A 23,835-nucleotide genomic window follows, 5' to 3' on the forward strand; every position below is an offset into this window, starting at 1 on the left:
GTTTTAAAAATAACAATTCCTTTGAGAAGTGACCCGTGAGGCACCCTGCTTGCACACCGAGGCCTAGGAAGTTATTTCACCATGCTAAGCTGCCCAGGAACTCAGAGTTGTTGCAGCCATGGCTTCAGGAGTCTTACCTACTGCTTGAGATGGTGGCAGACCTTGGAATCAACCACATGATGCTGGTCCTGCAAGATGCTGGAGTTAAGGGGTCATGGAGGCTTCTATGGAGATTTCAAAAGAAAACCTGAGAAGCCCAGCAAAGTGTAACAGATTTGGATTCCTGCAGGTAGTCCTTGAGAAAATGAAGGAAGCTGAAGCTGTAGTGGAGACCCCTGAGATTAAGAGATGCTAGTACCAAGGAACAACTGCCAAGGAAACCTGCAGAACTCAAGCAGAGATGAGCCAAGCAGAAGTCATGTGGACTGCTATTAACAAAGCCCTTTGGAGAGAACACAATGTCATGTGCCCCAGTATGCTGGATAGGGATCTACAGATCTTGTTTGCCCATCTGGATTTTGGACTTTTTTTTTTTATCCCATTCTTTCTTTCTGTGTCCCTATTTCTCTCTTATAGAATAGAAATGATTAATCTGTGCCATTATATTGGATGTATACAGCTTGCTTTTGATTTTTCGGGGTCTCATGCTGAGAGTTTGCCTTGAGTCTCAGAAGAGGCTTTGGACTTGGACTTTGGGAGAATGCTGGAACTATTAAGAACATGTGAACTCCTTGAAGTGAACTCAATGCATTTTGTATTGTGAAATGGACATGGACTTTTGGAGGCCAGGGATGGAATGTTATAATTTAAATGTGAAGTATCACTCAAAAGCTAATGTGTGAGAAAACACAAGGAAGTTAATCCACTGATAGGCCTTAACCTGGTGGTAACTGTAGGAAGTTGTTGTGTGGTGGGTCACTGGGGGCATTCCTTTAGGTTATATATTTGTCCCTGGTGAGTAGAGATCTCTATCTGCTTCCTATTTGCCATGTCCTGATTTGATTTCCTTCTCCACACCCTTTGGCCATGGTGTTCTGCCTCATTTCAGGCCAAGAGCAATGGAGTTTGCCTTCTATAGACTCAGACCTTGAAAACTGTGTGTGCCAAATAGAATATCATTCTCTAGAATTGTTCTTATCAGGAATTTTAGATACAATGCCAAAAAGATTACTAAAACAATACTGTACTATCTAGAAAGAATATAACAGTAGCCTGCTGCATCTCATGACTAAACCAGTCAGGGTCACTCCAAGTGAACTGGGCTGGCATGAAATAATCACACAGAGACAGAGAAACCCCTTTTTCTTTGGGTTCTATGATGGCTGTGATGGGAGCTGCAGCTCCCGCAAGGAGGGCAAGGCAGGCAAAAAAGAGAGAGAAAGAGCATGCCTCGAACCCGTGTTTTATTAGGGGAGGCTGTTCCATGGAATATTCTATCCCCAAAAGGGCAAAGGGTTAGGATTACAAGGAAGAAATGAGTGTAACTCAACCCCAGTGGTACTCCTACACCTGAAGCCACACCTTGCTATCTGAGCTGGGACAATGCCCCAGTCACTGTGAAATGTAGTAATTGGTCAGAGCCCCCTGCCTCATAACTTGAAGGTGTGATCATTTAGGGCAACTTCCCACAGTGGCCCTTTGACCTTTTATACTAATATCCATAATATAGCATCTAAAATTAATTTAATAACTGCCATATGGCCTTCAATAGTATTATAATATCAATACTATAGCATAACTAGCATAATACCAGCACTATGGCCTTTAATACTACTAAGGTATCCATAATATAGCAACTAAAACTAATATAATAGCTGTACTGTGGCCTTTAATATTAATGTGGTCACAGGGTAGCTACTATCTTATTTTGTAGGCCACTGTATGAATATTAATATTAAAGGCCAAAGGGCAACTATTATATCAGTTTTACATGCTATAATGTAGATGTACTATTAGTGTTAAAATAGAAATAACAGCTGCCTTGTGGCCTTTTAATACTAATACATCATCCATACTATGGAAGGTATTGGATATAATACTCCCTTGTGAACTTTATAACTAATATGATATCCATGTTATGGTATCTAAAACTGATATAATAGCTGAAATGTGGAATTCTTCATTAATATATCCATACTGTGGACCTAAAACTAATACCTCCCTGTGGGCTTTTAATATTAACATAATATCCATATTATAGCTTCTAAAGCTAATATAATAGGTTCCATGTAGCTTTTAATACTAATATGATATTCATATTATAACATCTAAAATTAATATAATACTTCCCAAGTGCCCTTAGTACTAATATGATCTCAATAAACTATCACCTGAATCTAATATAATATCTACCTTATAGCCTTTAAAACTAATATGATATTTATATATACCATCTAAAAGCAACATATTAACTACTCTGTGGCCTTAAATATTAATATGACATACATACTGTGACATATAAAACTATTATAATAGCTACCCTCTGACCTTCAATATTAATATAAAATCTATATGGTGACCTATAAAACTAATATTGTAGATTTCCTGGATATTCTATTACTATAATTATTATTTTATTACTAATTATTACATGAATATAATATACTTACTATAGCACCTAAAACTGATAGAATAGCTATCCTGTAGACTTTAATACTAATAAAATACCCATACTGTAGTCATTAAAAATGACATAATAGTTGCCTTTAATATGAACATGATGTCCATACAATACCATCTAAATATAACAAAATAGCTTCCCAGGGGTCTTTAATAATAATGTGATATCCATACTATAGCATCTAAAACAAATAGAATAGCTGCCATATGGCCTTAAATACTAATATCTTAACCAAATTATCAGATACTGATAAATAGCTGCACTGTAGCCTTTAACACTTATATTATATCCACATTATAGCATGTAAATTGATGTAACAGCTGCCCTATGGCCTTTAATATTACTATCCATACAATGGCCTATAAAACTAATATATAGCTACCGTGTTACTTTCAATACTAACATTATCTGTATGAGAGTCTTGAAAATTGATATGTTAACTACCAGTGGATTTAGTATTAATATTTTGTCTTCACTATAGCATCTAAAACTAGTATAAAAGGTTACCTGTGGACTTTAGTACTAATATCATATTCATATTTCAGTATCTAAAACTAATATAATATCTGCATTTTTAATTGACCTTTTATACTAATATCCATAATATAGCATCTAAAATTAATTTAATAACCAATAATAATACCAATAATATATCTATATAAAATTATATATATAATATATATATGATTTTAGATATATGATTATATTTTATATATCTATATAAAATTAATATCATAGCTGCCATGTGGGCTTGAATACTAATATGATATCCATAATTTAACCTCAAAATCTAATATAATAACTGCCTTGTGTTCTTTAATTCTAAGCATATTATAGTATCAAAAAACTAATATAATGGATGCTATAAGACTTTTAATAATAAAATTATATCCATATAGTATCTAAAATGAATAGCTGTCTTGTTCCCTTTATTACTAATATAATATTCATCCTATAGCTGACATCATAATTGTCCTGTGGCCTTTAATACTACTATGATATCCATAAAATAGCATTTAAAGTAATGTAATAGCTGCAACATGGCTTTTATTATAAAGGTAAATTCCATACTATAACACCTTAAACTAATAGCTTTTGTGGCCATTTATATTAATGAAATAAATATACTGTGGCTTCTAGTACTAATATAATAGCTGACCTGTAGCCTTCAACATTAATATAATATCCATTTAGTGACCTGTAAAGCAAATATACAAGCTGTTCTGTGACAATGATGTAGCATCTAAAACTAATATAATAGTTGATCTGTGGCCTTTAATACTAATATAATATCTATAAACTAGCATATAAAATTAGCATAATATCTGCTTTGTGGCTTATAACTAAGATGATATCCAAACTATAGCTTTTGAAGCTTACATAATAGTTGCCCTGTGGCATTTAATATTAATGTGATATACATTCAAGATCATCTAAAACTAATATCTATCCTCTAATCTTTAATACTAATATAATTTCCATTGGTCTTAGAGGTCACAGAATGGATATACATTAATATTAAAGGACACAGGTCAGCTATTCTATTGGTATTAGATGTCAATGTGTGTGTGTGTGTGTGTGTGTGTGTGTGTGTGTATTAATAATTATGACCTTTAATACTAATATAATATCCAAAATATAGCATCAGAAACAGACATAATAGTTTCCCTATGGCCTTTAATACTAATATAATATGCATACCACAATATCAAAACTGGTATAATAACTGCCCTGTGCCTTAGTATTAATATAATATTCATACTATATCATCTAAAGCTAATGTATTAGCTGCCCTGTGGCTTCTAATACTAATATTGTATTGCATCATCTAAAAACTGACATAATACCTGCTTTGTAGGCTTGAATACTAATATGATATTCATGCTATAACATATAAAGCTGATAATAATAGCTGCCCTTCAGCCTTTAATAATAATATGATGTCAGTATTATGGCATCTAAAACTAAAAAAAATAGTTGTCCTGTGGTCTTTGGTATTCATATGATGTCCTTATTATAGCATCTAAAACATATGTAATAACTGCCTTTGGCATTTAATACTGATGTGATAGTCACATGAGAACACGTATAACTGATATAATAGCTGCCCCATGGCCTTTAATATTGATATAAAAACCATACTGTGGCCTATAAAACTGAAATAATAGTTGTCCTGTGTCCTTTAATACTAATGTAGTATACATATTGTAGTATCTAAAACTGATATAATAGCTACTCTGTGGCCTTTATAACTTATATCCATATGGCAGCATCTAAAATTAATATAATAGCTGCCATGAAAAATGTAAGATTAATATAATATGCAAAATATAGCATGAAAAACTAATACAATAGTTGTTCTTCACTTTAATAATAATATGATACTCATAGAATAAAAAATTAATAAAGTAAGTATACTGTGACTTTAGTAGTAATATATTCATACTGTAACATCTAAAACTGATATAACACCTGCCTTTTGACCTTTAATAATTATGCAATATTTATACTATATAGCCTCTTAATATAATGGTATAGCTGTAGCCCTTAATAGTAGTAAAACACATACACTCTAGTATCTTAAACTGTTATAATAGCTGCCCTGTGGCCTTTAACACTAATGTAATATCCATATTATAGCATCTAAAGCTAATATAATAGATTAACTTTAGCCTTTTTGTTAATATCCATACTACAATCTCTAAAACAAATGTAACAACTGCTCTGAGGTCTTTATTACTAATATCCATAGTATATTTTTATACTGACACTTTATAATAGCTGCACTATGGCAATTACTACTAATATGATATCCACATCATAGCATCAAAAGTTAAAATAATGACTGGATTTTGGCCTTTAGTACTAACATAATATGTATACGATAGCATCTTAAACTATTATAAGGGTCTTCACTATTAAGGTAACATCCTTTGTACAGCTGAGACATTAGTATTATTGTAATATTCACACTGTTGCACCTAAAACTAATACAATATCTGCACTGTGGTTTTAATAAAAATGTAATATGTGTACATCTAAAACTGAAGTGATAGTTGTCCAGAGGCCTTTGATATCCATACTATAGTATCTACAACAAATATAATAGCTGCCCTGTGACTTATAATACTACTATATCCATATCGTAGTATCTAAAACTGATATTATAGCTGCTCTGTGGCCTTTCAATTTCAATGCAATACTCTTGCATTGAAAACTGATTCTATAGCTGTCATTTGGCTTTTAATTTTAATGTGATATTATATCATTTAAAATTGATATAATAGCTGCCCTGTGGCATTTAATACTAACATATTCATATTGTAGCATCTAAAATTGACATCAGAGATGTTCTGTGGCCTTTTATACTAATGTGATGTCCATAGTGGAACATATAACACTAGTATACTAGTTGTCCAGTCGCCCTTTATACTGACACAGTATTCATACTGTAGCCTCTGAAGCAATAAGACAACTGCCCTGAAGCCTTAAGAATCTTATGATATTCATACTATAGCTTCTAAAGCTAATATATTATCTGCCTTCAATGCTTATATAATATGCATATTACAGCCTCTAAAACCAATGTAATAAATGTCATTTGGCCTTTAATATTAACATAATATCTATACTTTGGCCAAAAAACTGAAATAATAACTGCCCTGTGGCCATTAATATTAATATAATATGTATCCTGTGGCCTACAATGTAATATAATGGCTGCCCTGTGGCCTCTAGTACAAAAATAAGCTCTATACTATATTATCCCAAATTAATAAAATAGCTGCCCTATAGTTATTATAATGAATATCTTATCTGTATTATAAATCAGAAGCTAATAAAATTGCTGCCCTCAGGCCTTTCATACTATGATATCTATACTATATAATCTAAAACTAATATAATAGCTACCATATGGTCTTTTATATTAATATAATATACAAACTATAGTATCTGACACTAATCCAATAGCTTTCCTGTAACATTTATAATTTATATAATATAGGCATTATAGATTCAAAACTAATATAATAGCTACCCTTTACCCTTTAATTTTAATATAATATCCATGCTATAGCATCTAAAATAATAACAGCTGATCTGTGACCTTTAATACTAACATGATATCCATACAGTAGCATTGAAAACTGATGTACTAATGTTCTGTGGCTTTTTAATATTAATCTAACATCTTTAGTAGCTGTCCTGTGGCCTTTAATAGTAATATGATATAGATTTTATAGCAACTAATTAATTTAATAACTGAACTGTTTCCTTCTTTATTAGCATAACATCTATATGGTGGCCTAGAAAACTAACATAATTCCTCTTCTATAGCATTTAACATTAATATAATATCCATAGTATGGTCTTCAGAATTAATGTAAAAGCTTCCATATCTCCTTTCATGCTGCATGATATCCATCTAAAAATAATACAATAACTCCACTGAGGCCTTTAATACTAATATAATATCAATTAGCATCTGAAATGAATATAATACTTGTCTTCTGTCAAGTAATACTAATATGATATTTGTTGTATACTATGTAAAGCTAATATAATAGCTATCCTGTGGCCTTCAATACTACTGGTATCTAACTAGAGCATATAAAACTAAATAATAGCTGTTTTTTGGCCTTTAATTGATGTAATATCCCTAGTGTAGCATTTGATACTAATATATTAACAGCTCTGTGACCTTTAATGTTAATATAACATCCATATTTAGCATCAGAAATTACATAATAGCTATCCTGTGGCTTTTAATTCTAGCATCTGAAATGAATATAATAGCTGCTCTGTGGCCTTATTTTTAATATGAGATCCATAGAGAGGCACCTGATACTAATATAACAGTTGTCATGTTGCCTTAATACTAATATATTATCCATACTGTAGCATGTGAAACTAATAAAAATAGTTACACTGTGGTGCTAAATACTAATCAGATATCCACAGTGTAGAATCTGTTACTAATGTATTAGCTGCCCTTTAGCCTTTAACACTATTATAATAACCATGTTATACTTTCTTTCTTTTTTTTTTTTAAAGAGAGAGAGAGAGAGGAGAAAGGAGAGAGAGAGAGAGAATTTTTTTTAATATTTATTTTTTTTTTTTTAGTTATCGGCGGACACAACATCTTTGTATGTGGTGCTGAGGATCGAACCCAGGCCGCACGCATGCCAGGCAAGCGTGCTACCACTTGAGCCACATCCCCAGCCCCCATGTTATACTTTCTAAAATGATATAATAGCTGCCCTGTCACTTTTCATATTACTGTAATACACAAAGCATTTCACCTAAAACTAATATCTTTCCTGTTGCCTTTAATACTAATATCCACACTATAGCATCCAAAATTAATGTAATAGCTACCCTGTGGCCTTCAATATTAATATAATATCCATTATAGCATCCAATTCTAATATAATAGTTGCCTGTGACATTTATAGTTACTATGATGTCAATACTATAACCTCCAACACTAATGTAATAGCTTTCATGTCACTTTTCATGCTAAAATATTTCCATATTATAGTATCTACCATGAACAAAATAGCTAGTGTGGCCTTTAATACTAATATAATATGCACAGCCTGACATCGAACATTAAACAACAGGCACCCGGCCAGCCCCTCCCGCCCCGTCCTGTGGGCCTGCGAGGTGTGCAGGTGAGTGTCTCCCTCCCCGCGGCAGCCGAGGCCCAGCCCAGGCCAGGAGGAGCCGAGGCTGCTCCAGACGCTGCGGTTCAGCCACGTCAGCACCATGAGCCTAGGCCCACCACCTGGCCATGTCCGTGAGTGCCGAGGACGATGACTATGAACCGGAACCAGACCAGTTCTGGAGGCCAGAAGCCTGAAATCAAGGTGTCAGCCGGCAGGGGCCAGCTCGCTCTGAAGGCTACAGTGAAGGAACCTTCCTTGTCTCTCCAACTTCTGGTTTGGGCCAGTAATACTTGGTGTCACATGGCCACTTCTCCTTGTCCTCACATGTGTTCCCACCGGAACCAGGGCGGTGGGTCTACCCAAGGGCAAGCTGGGCCTGACCTCCACAGTGAAACTGGCCACCAACTGGACCACAGCAGGAGCCTGCAGGCGCCAGACGCGATGCAGCAAGTGCCAGGCCTGCCTGCCAGGACAGGAAGAAGTCCGGGCGGGCTGAAGAAGCAGAGCTGCTCAGGTGGCCGTGCATTGTGCCAGCGCTGCCCCGCACTGCTGTGTGCCTTGTGTGCGGCGCGGCGGTGAGGGAGGGCACAGTGGAGAGGAAGAGGGCAAGTTCAACCTCATGCTCATGGAGTACTCCATCTGCAGTGAGACCATCCATCCTGCAGGCCTTAAGAGTAAGGAGTCAGAGGGTGTGGACAACAGGAGCTTCCAAACTGCTGGAGTGTCGGAAGTGTAGCCATGACAGCCAGACCCGGAAACAAAGCGTGGCCCTGGCTTTAAGTAGGCCTCCAACCTGCCCAGCTCTCAGCTCAAGGAGCAGAAGATGAACCAACGGGGACGGAAAGGCAGGAGCCTGTGAGCGGAGGAGTGATTGTGAAGAGGCTGCCCAGCGTAGGTCAGATAAGCACCCCAAGAGGTGCCCCCGATGGCATCCTGTGCTGAAAATCTGACGATGTACACCTGAGGAGGAAGCAGAAATACAGAAGCCCCGACAGCTGAGTGGATGCAAATGAGCCTTGACGCTTCAAACGCCCCACGCTTCCTCCTCTCACCACTCGCCAGGCCCCTTCTAGGCAGCAGACTCAGCCCTTGATGGAGATCCAGTCTCACTTCCAGCAGCAGCTAAAACCTGGCAAAGAAGATGAACTTTCAGGAAAAAGCAGAGGTCCTGGAATAACTCAGGACAGATGGCGCTGGCCAACAAGCCCCTCGAGGCTTCAAGCAGGAACCAGAGGGTGATCTGCTTGAAGCACCCCCCCCCCCAGACCAGGGAGAGTGGCCACTCCTGCTCCAGCTGGCCCACAGCTGGGCCTAGCAATGAGGGGACCGGGGGGCCCAGAGGAGAAGAAAAAGGTGAAGATGCCCAGAAACAGTGGCTTCCCAACAAGGAGCTGAGCAAGGAGCTCAACCACAAGATCTAGAAGACAGAGAGCAGCCTGGCCCACAGAGAACCACCAGCCAATCAAGTCAGAACCCAAGAGTGAGAAGGAGGAGCCCAAGGGGCCCCTGGGCCTCTGTGAGTGCCCCCATGGCTTCAGCAAGGGGCTCAATGGAGCCCAGCCTGTGCGACCCACCCAGAGTCATCTCCCAGCCTCTGCCTCCATGTCCCCACCCAAGCGCATCCAGATGGAGTGCCACATGATCTGGCCACCCCCATCAGCCCTCCCACCTGACTCACTGCCCCTGGATGATGGGGCAGCCCATGTCATGCACAGGGAGGTGTGGATGGCTGTCTTCATCTAATTCAGCCACCAAGACCTGTGTGCCTGCATGTGGGTCTGCAGGACCTGGAACCACTGGTGCTGTGATAAGCAGTTGTAGACCTGCACTGACCTGAACCACTGCAAGTTCATCACACCCCTGATGCTGAGCAGCATCATCCGGCAACAGCCCATCTCCCTTGACCTCAGCTAGACCAATATCTCCAAGAAGCAGCTGAGCTGGCTCATCAACTTGTTGCCTGGGCTCCGAGACTTGGTGCTGTCTGGCTGCTCATGGATTGCAGTCTCAGCCCTCTGTAGCTCCAGTTGTCCACTCCTCCAGACTCTGGATGTCCAGTGGGTAGAAGGACTAAAGGATGCCCAGATGTGGGATCTTCTGTCTCTACCCATAGATAACAAGCCAGGTCAGATGGACAATCGGAGCAAGCTCCGGGACATTGTAGAGCTGCGCCTGGCAGGGCTGGACATCACAGATGTCTACCTGCGGCTTATCATCTACCACATGCCCCTGCTCTCCAAGCTCCACCTTAGTTACTGTAACCATGTCACCAACCAGTCCATCAACTTGCTTACCGCTGTTAGCACCTCCACCTGAGACTCTCTGAGATCAACCTGTCAGATTGCAATAAGGTCACTGATTAGTGCCTGTCCTTCTTTAAATGCTGTGGAAATCTCTGTCATATTGACCTGAAGTGCTGCAAGCAAGTCACCAAGGAAGGCTATGAGCAGTTCATAGCTGAAATGTCTGTGAGTGTCCAGTTTGGGCAAGTGGAAGAAAAATTCCTGCAAAAAACCGAGTTAGTCCAAGGACAAGTATGTAAATAGGGGGTAGATGGGGGTAGGCTCAGCCGGGGAGGAGAAAGACTTTACAAAACATGAGGGCTTTTATTTCTCATGAAACTTGGAACAACAGACCCCAGAATAATTCCATTTTGCAAGTCTTGCCAAGGGAGAAGCCGTTCAACCACTCATTTGGGGATGTGTGAGCCAGACTCTTCCCTCTGGTCTTTCTGTGTTGTAAGTGCACTGCTTTCTGGACCACAGCTAAGGGCCTTTACAAGAGTACGTTCCCAGGGCTGGGGAGGTGGCTCAAGCGGTAGCATGCTCGCCTGGCATGCCTGCGGCCCAGGTTCGATCCTCAGCATCACATACAAACAAAGATGTTGTGTCCTCTAAAACTAAAAAATAAATATTAAAAAATTCTCTCTCTCTTTAAAAAAAAAAAAAAGAATACATTCCTGTGGGAGGAAGATGGGCTTTGGAGGAATTTTCTTAGAAACCTAAGCTTAGGGTTCTTCCTACCCCACCCACCATGATATTTTTGTTTTGGACACATTGTACCTTAAAATGCCAGTGTTTTTGGTGTCAACATAAAGTGGACCACACACCCCATCTGCTGCTGTCCTGACACATTTTGTTTGGTTGGTTTTGTTACATCTTACATTATGAAGAACTATTTTTGTACAAATTGTTTAAAAGCTATTTATGCAAGGTTTGAATGCATACCAGTGTTTTTATTGTTTTGAGATTGCCAACTTTCCTGATTTCCTTCAGGTAGGAGAGAACTTAACCTATACTATATCAACACAAAGAACTCATCTACAAATGTGCCCAGATCTGACAAAGTGGGCCAAGACCTTCAACTTAAAAACATGTTTAACTGGAAGTGGTGCCTACTTGATATGTCAAGAAGTTACATGAGCATGGTGTGGACAGATGTAAATTACAGTTGAAGTAAGACACTTTGCCGGGTTTCCTCCGTAGAGAATTCACCTTTTTCTAGAAATTTTACAATTCAGACTTCAGCCTTTGTACTCAGGAGGGTTTTGCTCTGGCATGAGCTCTTGTACTTGACATAGATCTAATTTATACTGGGAGTCAAGACGTAGAATACATGTGCCCAGACAGCCTCTTTTCCTTTTTTCCCTCTCCTTTGAAGTGTGAGTTGAGTTCTTGCTGGGAGCCATCAGCCAAGTAGGTATGACAAATTCCTTGCCAGCTTACTCCCATGCTGTCTAGTGGAAGGACTTCTGAAAGGTGACCTTGCTCAAGGACCAGGGCAGGATCCGTGTTTAGGGTGTTCCCCCTTTAGAATAGGGCGGTTTAGCATAATAGGAGATTAGGGTGTTCCCCCTTTAGAATAGGGCAGTTTAGCATAATAGGAGATTAGGGTGTTCCCCCTTTAGAATAGGGCGTATCCTGCTGCTGAGTTCCTCTTGAGTGCTTAGGGTCAGACAGTATATTTTGGGAGACAGAAGCCCATGCGGAGTGGATTTGGGCAGAGAACGTGGATTTCCCCAGAGCGTGTTTGTAGACGGCCGGTGTGAGTTCGGGAATAAAGAATTGCTGTTTGAATCTACAAGCTGTGTGGAGACTCGTGATTTGTGCCCAGCCAGAGACTGCGGCAAGTTCTCATTTAGGTTTGTAACCTGGCTGTTGTGTATTTGTAATGTTCTGCATTCATACGTGCCATAGTCGAATGGTGGTGTTTCCTAGACCTTCCCTGATGTGATATTACCTTTGTTGAATTTGTATAAATAGTTGTACAAAAAAATAGAAAATAAAATAAATAGGAACCCTGTGGATTTAACTACAAATGAGATCTCAATACTATAGCATCTGAAACTAATATAATACTTGCTGTGTGACAACTTATATTAATATGATATTCATAATATGACATCTAAATCAAATAGAATAGATATTCTATCTTTTAATATTTCTGTGATATCCTACTAGAGCATTTAAAACTAAATAATAGCTGCATTTTGGTCTTTAATGAATGGACTGTCCATGCTTTTGCATCTGATACTAATATATTACCTATCCTGTGGCCTTTAATGTTGATATGACATCCATGTTTTACCATCTAATTATTATAATAGCTGTTCTGTGGCCTTTAATATTAATATGATATCTACACTATAGATTCTAAAAATTAATAAAATATGGGACCTAATGACTTTTATACTAACATGACATTTATGCTATATCATCTAAATATAACAAAGTAGCTCTCCTGTGGTCTTTAATAATAATGCAATATCCATACTGTAGCATCTAAAACAGAAGAGCTATTCTATGGCTTTTAATACTAATATAATATACATTCTAAAACTAATAAAATAACTGCCTTGTATATATTATATAGTATGCTATCCATACCATAGCCGCTAAAACTAGTATTATAATAGCTGCCCTATGTCCTTTAATGTTAATATCATATGCATACTATAGCATGTAAAGTTAATATAATAGCTGCATAGTGGACTTCAACATCAATGTAATTTCAATACTATTGCATATTAAACTAATGTAGTAGCTACCCTGAGGCATTATTATTAGTGATATCCATAGTGTAGCATTTATGCTAATATAATGGCTGAACTTGTGAACTTTAATACTGATAAAATATCCATACTGTAGGACCTAAAATGAATGTGATAATTTCCCTGTGGCCTTTAATATTATTTTAATATCCATACTATACTAATATATTAATTTTCTTTGGTCTTTCATACTAATATATTCATAATATAATACTTAAAACTGATATAATAGCCACCCTGTGGTTTACAAAAAGTTATAATATCTATAATATAGCATCTGAAATTGATATAATAGCTACCCTATGGCTTTTATATTAGTTTGACACCAAATATTAAAATAATAGCTGCTCTGAGTTTTTTTACAGTAATATGATATTCATACTGTTGTATCTCAATTGAACATAATAGCTGCCCTGAGATCTAATATTAATGTAATATACATACTGTCTTATCTATCTAATCTAATAATAATAATCTATATTATTACTTGCCGTGTGACAACTTATATTAATACGATATTCATAATATATTATATATAATCTATATAATCTATATTAGATTTCTGTGCCCTTTAATATTAAGATAATATCTGGGCTGGGGATGTGGCTCAAGCAGTAGCGCGATCGCCTGGCATGTGTGCGGCCCGGGTTCGATCCTCAGCACCACATACAAACAAAGATGTGTGTCTGCCGAAAACTAAAAAATAAACATTAAAAAATTCTCTCTCTCTCTCTCACTCTCTCTTAAAAAAAAATATAAGGCCTGGGGATGTGGCTCAAGTGGTAGCGCGCCTGCCTGGCATGCGTGCGGCCCGGGTTCGATCCTCAGCACCACGTACAAACAGGGATGTTGTGTCCAGCGAGTACTAAAAAATAAATATTAAAAAACAAAATTCTCTCTCTCTCCCTCTCTCTCTCACTCTTTCTTTAAAAAAAAAATTTAAGATAATATCTATATATATCATCTTAAACTAATATATGTCGCTGTGCCTCTAATACTAATATAATGTCCATATTCTAGTACCTGATACTAATAGCTGACTGTGCTCTTTAATACTGTGATATTCATACTATAGCCTCTAAAACTGATATAATAGATGCACAATGACCTTTAATATTGATGTAATATCTATACTACAGAATTTAACACTAATATATTAGCTGCCTATGGCATTTTATAGTAATATATTCATACTACCACATCTCAAACTCATAATAGATTCTCTGTTTCCTTTAATATTAGTGTAATATTCATATGATACCATATCTAACTAATTAATAGACACCCTGTGGCCATAAATATTAATGTAGTATTTATAATCCATCATCTTAAATAAATACATGTACTGTATTCTTAGTAATAATATTATATTCTTACTATAGGATCTAAAACTAGTGTAATAAATGACTTGTGACCTTTAATCCTATTATGCATCTAAACTTAATATAATAGCTACTAGGGGTCTTTAATATTAATGTGATAAACCTGTTGTGTCCTTTTAGTTTTTAATATATAATATACTATCTGGGATGGGGTGGTGGCTCAGTGGTACAGTACCTGCCTAGCATGTGCGAGGCACTGGGTTTGATTCTCAGCACTGCATATAAATAAATAAAATAAGGCTCCATTGATAACTAAAAAAATAATATTAAAATAATATCTTTATTATAGCATCTAAAGGAACAGTTGCTCTGTGGCCTTCATATTAATATAATATCCATAATATAGAACCTAAAACTAATATAATGGCTTTCTTATGGCCTTTAATATAGTTCTATGATAGCCATACAATACCATCTAAAAGTAATGCAATAGTAATATGAGATACATACTATATCATGTAAAAATGATCTAATAGCTTCCCTATGGCCTTCAGTAGCAATATGATATGCATAGTGTAGCATCTAAAACTAACATAATAGTTGATCTGTTGCCTTTAATATTAATATAATATCCCTACTGTATCCTCTAAAACAAGTATGTAAAACACATGTAATATCTTCCCTGAGTTCTTTATTACTAATATAATATCAAATTAAAAGTATTTCAAACTAAAAGAACAGTCATACTGTGGTATTTTATATTAATATAATATCCAAAATATATCAACTAAAACATATAATATCTGCCCTCTGACCTTCAATACTAATGTCATAAAAAAGCTACAGATCCTGAAACTATTATAACAGCTGCCTCACGGCCTCTAATACCAAATGACATTCACACTATAGTATCTATAACTAATATAATATCTGCTGTGTGTCCTTTAATACTATGGAAATGTCCATGCTCTACCATTCTGAAATAATGTAATAACTTCTCTGTGCCTTTGAATACTAATCTAATATCCATGCTATAGGAACTAAAGCTATATTAATTCAATATTAATATTATTCTGTGGCCTTTAACATCAATGTAATATCAATACTACAGCATGTTAAACAAATAGAATAGCTTGCCCTGTGGCATTTAATACTAGTATGATATCTGTATTATAGCATCTAAAACTGATATAATGTATGTCCTGTGACCTTTGATGCTAATATAATAGACACACATTAGCACCTTAAACACTTAAAAGAACTGCCCTTTGGGCTGTAATATCAATGTAATATCCATACTTTGATATCTAAAACAAGTGTAATAACTGACATATGGCCTCTCATATTTATATTGTGTTCATAGAATAACATCAAAAACTAAAATAATGGGTGACCTCTGGCCTTTGAGTTAATGTAATATTGATAAAATAATACCTTAAGATAATATAATAAAGTTTGGCCTTTAATACTAATATAACATATATCCTATAGCTCTGATATTAATATATTAGCATCCCTGTGGCCTTTAATATTAATTTAATATCCATAATATAACTCTTGAAACTAATATGATAACTGTCCTATGGGCTACATTTTAGTGTAATATTTGTGCTATGACATCATAAACTAATAATAATAGCTGCACTTTGACATTTAATATAATGTAATATCCATACCATATTCTTTAAAAACTGGTATAATAGCTGCCCTGTGGTCTTTAACACTGATATGATAGCCAAACTATAGTATCTAAAACTAGGGCTGGGAATGTGGCTCAAGCGGTAATGTGCTTGCCTGGCATGCGCAGGGCACTGGGTTCGAACCTCAGCACCACATAAAAATAAAATAAATATGTTGTGTCCACTGACAGCATTTTTAAAATTTCTCTCTCTCTCTCTTAAAAATAAATAAATAAAACTAATATAGCAGCTGTGCTGTGGCCTTTAATACTAATGTGATATCCATACTATAGTATCTGAAACTAATAGCTGCCCTATAGTGTTTACTATGAATATGTTATGTATATTATAGCCTCTAAAACCATTGTAATATATGTCCTGTGGCCTTTAATGTTAATGTACTATCCTTTTTAGGCTTGTGAAATCAAACAATAACTTCCTGGGGAATTTTAATGTTTATTTAATGTCCATACTTTAGCACCTAAAACTGATAAAAAGGAATTCTGTGGCCTTTAATATTAATGTGATATCCATATTATAGCAATTAAACTAATATAATATCTGTATTATGGCATTAATGAATGATATTCCTAGAGTTATATCTAAAATTAATAACTGCCCTGTTGATTTTAATACTAACATGATATCCATAGTAAAGCAACTAAAATTGGATAATTGTGGACCTGGGGCTTTAATATCAATATGATATCTATACTAGAACATTTAAAACTGATGAAATAGCTGCTTTTTGGCCTTTGATATTAATATGGATCCATACTATAGTAACCAATACCAACATTATAGCTTCCATGTGATATTTATTATTAATATATCAAATTATGAATTTAACATAATAGGTAACATATGACCTTTAATTTTAATATAATGTCCTTACTATAGCATCTAAAACTAATATAATAGCTACCCTATGACCTTTAATCCTATTATATTTATACAATGAGATAGAAAACCGATATATTAATGCCCTTCATCTTTTAATATTAATATAACATCTTTAGTGCAGTATCTAATACAGATATATAGCTGTGCTGTGGCCTTAAATGTTAATATGATGTAGATATTATAGCAACTAAAATTAATATAATAACTGTCCTGTTCCCTTTATTATTAATAATATCCACAATCCTAGAAAACTAATACCTGTCCTGTGGCCTTTAACATTAATATAATATCCATATCCATAGTGTTGTCTCCAAAACTAATGTAATAACTTCAATATTGCCTTTCATGCTAAAATGATATCCATATACAGAATCTAAAACTAATACGATAACTGCACTATGGCCTTTAACACTTATATAATAATCATAATAGGGCCTCAAAAATTAATTAGCTGAGTGTGGTGGGGCACACCTGTAATCTCAGTAACTTGGGATGCTGAGGCAGGAAGATCATGAATTCAGAGCCAGACTCAGCAATTTAGCAGAGCCCTAAGCAACTTTGCAATACCCATTTCAAACTAAAAAATACAAAAAGACTGGGGATGTGGCTCAGTGGTTAAGCACCCCTGGTCCAATCCCTGGTACAATGAATAAATAGGTGCACTATGTCCTTTAATACTAATGAAATCTCAATACCACAGCATCTGAAAAAATATAATACCTATCCCTGTGGCAATTAATACTAATATGATATCCATAAAATAATATCTAAAGCTGAAATATGATATGCATGTTATAGAACCTAAAATTAATATATCAGCTGCCCTGTGGCCTTTAATACTAATATGATATCCATACTATACCATCTAAATATAACAAAATACCTTCCCCAGGGTCTTTAATAATAATGTGACATCCATACTATAGCATCTAAAACAAATAGAAGAGCTGCCATGTGTAATATCATACTTTAGCATCTGAAAGTAATATAAAATGTGCCCTGAGGTCTTTAATATTAATATAATATTCACACTATAAATTAATTTGATACCTGAACTGTGGCCTTTGATATTAATATACTATCAATATGCAAGCATCTAAAATAAACAGAATAGCTTTTTGGTCGCCTTTAATATTGACATAATATCCATTCTATATCATCTAATACTAATATAATACCTCCTCTGTGGTCTTTATATATATATATTGTTTTTTTGGTGTTAAGTTCTTTTGAGTTCTTTATATGTCCTAGCGATTAATGCTTTATTGAAGGTGCATGTGGTAAAGATTTTCTCCCACCTGTAGGCTCTCTCCTCACATTATTAATTGCTTCCTTTGCTGAGAAGAAGCTTTTTAATTTGAATCCATCCCATTTATTGATTCTTGATTTTACTTCTTGCACTTTAGAATCCTTTTTTTTTTTTTTTTTGACATTTGCACAAAATGAAATACTGTAGCAACAGTACTGAGGTTAATTGTTACAGACTATTAAACTCTGTGTATCAAATTGTTATATCTTAGTTATTTATACAAAACATTGGTCCAATAACATAAAAATAGAGAACACCATCTGGAAATTTCTCTCATCAATGTTCAGAGATAAAAAGGTTAACCATTCTTTCCATTATTTTCTGCAGATAAGTCCTTGTTCACACTGAAGTCTGATGGCGATTAAATTCTGCCATTTTTCCAAGATACGTATGAAAAGGGTGCTGAAGGCCATCACTACACAGCATTCTACAATATAAGGACTCTTTCCTTCACCAATTCTGGCACACTTCCAAAATATTCCCAATAGTCCAGTTTTATTTCTGTCTAGAAGGCTGGGTGCCAAGGACCAGATATAAGCACAGGTACATATATGCAGCAAGATTTCAGCCAACAGACTCTGAAAATTGAAAAAGGCAGACAGTGAGGCCAGGGATGCCCCAGTCACATCACCCTACAGGGCCCCAGGCAGAAGAGGCGTGCATGCCCCACAGGCCCTTCTCGATATAGGAACCCTTTTAAGGAACTCAGATCCTAGGCTGACATGGTGAAGACTTGGGCCTATGTTTTTTTCTATTAGGTGCAGGGTCTCTGTTCTAGTGCCTAAGTCTTTGATCCACTTTGAGTTGATTTTTGTGCAGGGAGAGAGATCGAGGTTTAATTTCATTTTGCTACATATGGATTTCCAGTTTTGCCGGCACCATTTGTTGAATAGCCTATTTTTTCTCCAGTGAATGTTTTTAGCACCTTTGTCTAGTATGACGTAACCATTTTTATATGGGTTTGTCTTTTTGTCTTCTATTCTGTACCATTGGTCTACCATTGGCAAATTGCATACAAAAACATTGAAAAGATAGTGCACCACGATCAAGTGGGGTTCATTCCAAGGATGTAGGGTTGGTTCAACATATAGAAATCAATAAATGTAATTCATCATATTAATACACTTAAAAACAAGAATCATATAATCATCAAATGGCATTATTTTAGTGCCAATGCCATGCTGTATTTATTACTATAGCTTTGTAGCATAGTTTAATGTCTGGTATTGTGATGCCTCGCTTCACTTTTCCTGCTAAGGATTACTTTAGCTATTCTGGGTCTCTTATTTTTCCAAATAAATTTCATGATTGCTTTTTCTATTTATATGAAGAATGTCATTGGAATTTTAATAGGAATTGCACTAAATCTGTATAACACTTTGGGTAGTATGACAATATTAATTCTGCCTATTCAGGAGCATGGGAGATTTTTCCATCTTCTGAGATTTTCTTCCATTTCTTTCTTTAGTGTTATGTAGTTATCATTGTAGAAAGTCTTTCACCTCTTTTGTTAGATTGATTCCCAGGGTTTTTTGTTTTGTTTTGTTTTGTTTTGTTTTTTTGATGCTATTGTGAATGGGATACTTTTTCTAATTTCTCTTTCAGTGGATTCATCACTGATATTTAGGAATGTGTTTGATTTATGGGTGTTGATTTTATATCCTGTTACTTGCTGAATTAATTTATTAGTTCTGGAAGTTTTCTGATGGAATTTTTTTGGATCTTCTAGATATAGAATTAGGTCATCAGCAAATAGTGATAGTTTGAGTTCTTCTTTATGTATTTGCATCCCTTTAATTTCTTTCTTTTGTCTAATTTCTCTGGTTAGAGTTTCAAAGATGATGTTGAATAGAAGTGGTGAAAGAGGACATCCTTGTCTGTTCCAGTTTTTAGAAGGAAGACTTTTAATTTTTCTCCATTTAGAATGATGCTGGCCTTGGTTTTAGCATAGATAGCTTTTATAATGTTGAAGTATATTCCTACTATCCCTAGTTTTCTTATTTTGAACATGAAAGTGTGCTGTAATTGTCAAATGCTTTTTCTGCATCTATTGAGATGATCATACCATTCTTGTTTTTAAGTCTATTAATAGGATGAATTATGTTTATTGATTTCCATATGTCGAACTAACCCTGTATCCCTGTGCTGAACCCCACTTGATCATGGTACACAACCTTTTTAGTATGTTTTGTATGAGATTTTCCAGAATTTTATTGAGAATTTTTGCATCTATGTTCATCAGGATATTGGTCTGAAGTTTGTTTTTTTTCCCTTGATGTGTCTTTGTCTGGTTTTAGTATCAGGGTGACATGAGCCTCATAGATGGGTTTGGAAGGTTTCCTCCTTTTCTGTTTCATGGGATACTTTGAGGAGTATTGGTGTTAAATCCCCTTTGAGAGTCTTGTAGAACTCGGCTGAGAATCTGTCTGGTCCTGGGCTTCTCTTGGTTGGTAGCTTTTGGATGGCATTTTCTATTTCATTACTCGAAATTGATCTATTTAAATTATGTATGACCTCCTCATTCAGTTTGTATAGGTCATATGTCTCTAGAAATTTGTCTGTGTCTTTGATATTTTCTATTTTATTAGAGTATAAATTTTCAAGATAGTTTCTAATTATCTTCTATATTTTAGACGCATCCTTTTGATATTTCCTTCTTCATCTTGTATTTTAATAATTTGAGTCTTTTTCTTTTCATTAACATGCCCAGAGGTTTATGTATTCTATTTATTTTTTCAAAAACCAACTTTTTGTTTTGTTAATTTTTCAATTGTTTCTGTTGTTTCAATTTAATTGATTTCAGCTCTGATTTTAATTATTTCCTGTCTTCTATTGCTTTTGGTGTTGATTTGTTCTTTTTTTAAGGCTCTGAGATGTAGTGTTAAGTCATTTATTTGTTAACTTTTTATTCTTTTAATGAATGCATTCCATGAAATAAACTCTGCTCTTAGTACTGCCATCACAGTGTCCCAGAGATTTTGGTATGTTATATCAGTGTTCTCATTTACCTCTAAGATTTTTTTTATTTCATCCTTGATTTCTCCCACTATCCACTCATCATTCAATTGTGTATTATTTAGTCTCCATTTGTTATAGTGGCTTCTATTTTTTATTTTGTCATTGATTTCTAATTTCATTCCACTGTGGTCTGTAAGAATGCAAGGTATTATCTGTAGGGCATGACACATCAGAGACACAGAAACCTACGACGGGGAAAAGGAAACCTAACTGCAGACAGAGGCTCACTTCCTGGTCTTGGGGCTGCACATGGCTAAGATGGCGCCTGGCAATCAGCCAGAAGGCGAAACCGTGGGTTGTGATGAAAAATCGGACCACCTCTAGGATAGGCTCAGAACCCTCCGCCCTCGTGGACAGCTCTGTCTCCCTCACGGCCTGTAGGATGGGTGCACAGTGAGCTCTCCTCACCTGCTGACCTTTATCCTGATGGCTCCTGGGCCTTATGTTAGTGTGTGTGCTTCCTCAACAAGCGAGCTCCAGCCTCGACTGGTCTCCCTGACGCCTGACTGTCCTCCGGGGAGGGAGGGCTGGGCGCGGTGGTCAGTCGCCCTCTCCTTCCTTGGCTCCTCCTGACCGGGGCACGCTCTCCCTATCTCTCCTGCAGGTCGGGAGGGAACGAGGACTAAAAACCCCAAAAATCATCTGTGTTTTTTTTTTTTTAATTTACTGAGAGTTGCCTTGTGGCATAAGATATTGTCTGTTTTAGGACCCATGTGCTGCTGAGAAGAAAGTGTACTTGCTCATTGATGGATGAAATATTCTATATATGTCTGTTAAGTCTGAATTACTGATCGTATTATTTAGTTCTATAGTTTCCTTACTTAGTTTTTGTTTGGAAGATCTGTCCAGTAGTGAGAGAGGTGTGTTAAAGTCACCCAGTGTTATTGTGTTGTGGTCTGTTTGATTCTTGAAATTGAGAAAGGTTTGTTTGATGTACCTAGATGCTTCATTGTTTGGGCATAGATATTTCTAACTGTTATGTCTTGCTGACATATACTTCCCTTAAGAAGTGTGAAATGTCCTTCTTTAGCTCCTCTAATTAACTATGGTTTGAAGCCTACTTTATCTGACCCGAGAATGGAAACCCCTGCTTGTTTACACAGTCCCTATGAGTGATAAGTTTTTCCCCATTCTTTCACCCTCAGCCTGTGAATGTCTCTGCCCATGAGGTGAGCCTCTTGAAGACAGTGTATTGTTGGGTCTTGCTTTTTAATTCAATCTTCCAGTCTATGTCTTTTCATTGATGAGTTTAGGCCATTAGCATTCAAGGTTATTATTGAGATAGGATTCCCAGTCATTTAGATATATGTATTCCCTATTATTTTACTTTATTTCTGGTTTTTGATCTGTCTTGGTTTCTCATTTGGTTGAACGTCACTTTAGTGTAGATCCTCCCTTTGCTGTTTTCACTGTTTTTTTTTTCCTACTTTATTATCATGGAATATTTTTCTGAGAATGCTCTGTAGTGTTGGCTCCCTAGTTATGAATTCTTTTAATTTTTGTTTATCATGGAAGGTTTTAATTTCATCTTTAAATCTGAAACTTAATTTTGCTGGATATAAAATTCTTTGTTGGCATTCATTTTCTTTCAGAGCTTTCAATATATTATTGCAGAACCTCCTAGCTTTGAGGGTCTGGGCTGAGAAATCAGTTGAGATCCAAATTGGTTTCCCCACTATGTAATTTTATTTTTTACTCATAGCCTTTAAGATTTTATCTTTATTCTCTGTGTTAGTCATTCTTATTATAATGTGTCTTGGTGTGGGTCTGCTGGAATTTTGTAAATTTGGAGTCCTGTAAGCCTCTTGTGTTTGATTTTCCATTCCATTCTTTAGGTCTGGGAAATTTTCTGCTATTATATCATTGAAATTATTGTGCATTCCTTTGGTTTGTACCTCTGCTTCTTCATCTATCCTGATAACTCTTAAATTTGTTTTTTTTTGTGTGTGTGTGTGTTATCCCATAATTCTTGGAAGTTCTTTCATGGTTTCTTACCATCTTCTCTGCATGATCATTCAACTCTACATTCAATATTATATATTTTGTCTTCATTGTCTGAGGTTCTGACTTCCAAGTGGTCTAGTCTGTTGGTGATGCTTTCAATTGAATTTATAATTTGGTGTACTGATTTCTTCATTTCAAGGATTTTTGTTTGTTTTTCTTTTTCATGATCTCTAACTCTTTATTGAAGTGATCTTTCACTTCCTGTATTTTTTCTTTGATTTCACTTCTTATACTATCCTTTACTTCACATATCAATTTAAT

General features: G+C 35.8%; 2 pseudogenes; one reads left to right on the plus strand and one right to left on the minus strand.

The window, feature by feature from the left end:
• Positions 1–8,211: 8,211 nt before the first annotated feature.
• On the plus strand, positions 8,212–10,835 carry LOC143641757 (lysine-specific demethylase 2B-like; annotated as a pseudogene).
• Positions 10,836–18,866: 8,031 nt separating this feature from the next.
• On the minus strand, positions 18,867–19,184 carry LOC143641758 (protein kish-A pseudogene; annotated as a pseudogene).
• Between the last annotated feature and the right edge of the window lie 4,651 nt (positions 19,185–23,835).

The sequence above is a fragment of the Callospermophilus lateralis genome, chromosome 5 (genome assembly GCF_048772815.1).
Source record: "Callospermophilus lateralis isolate mCalLat2 chromosome 5, mCalLat2.hap1, whole genome shotgun sequence".
Classification (NCBI taxonomy): Eukaryota; Metazoa; Chordata; class Mammalia; order Rodentia; family Sciuridae; genus Callospermophilus; species Callospermophilus lateralis.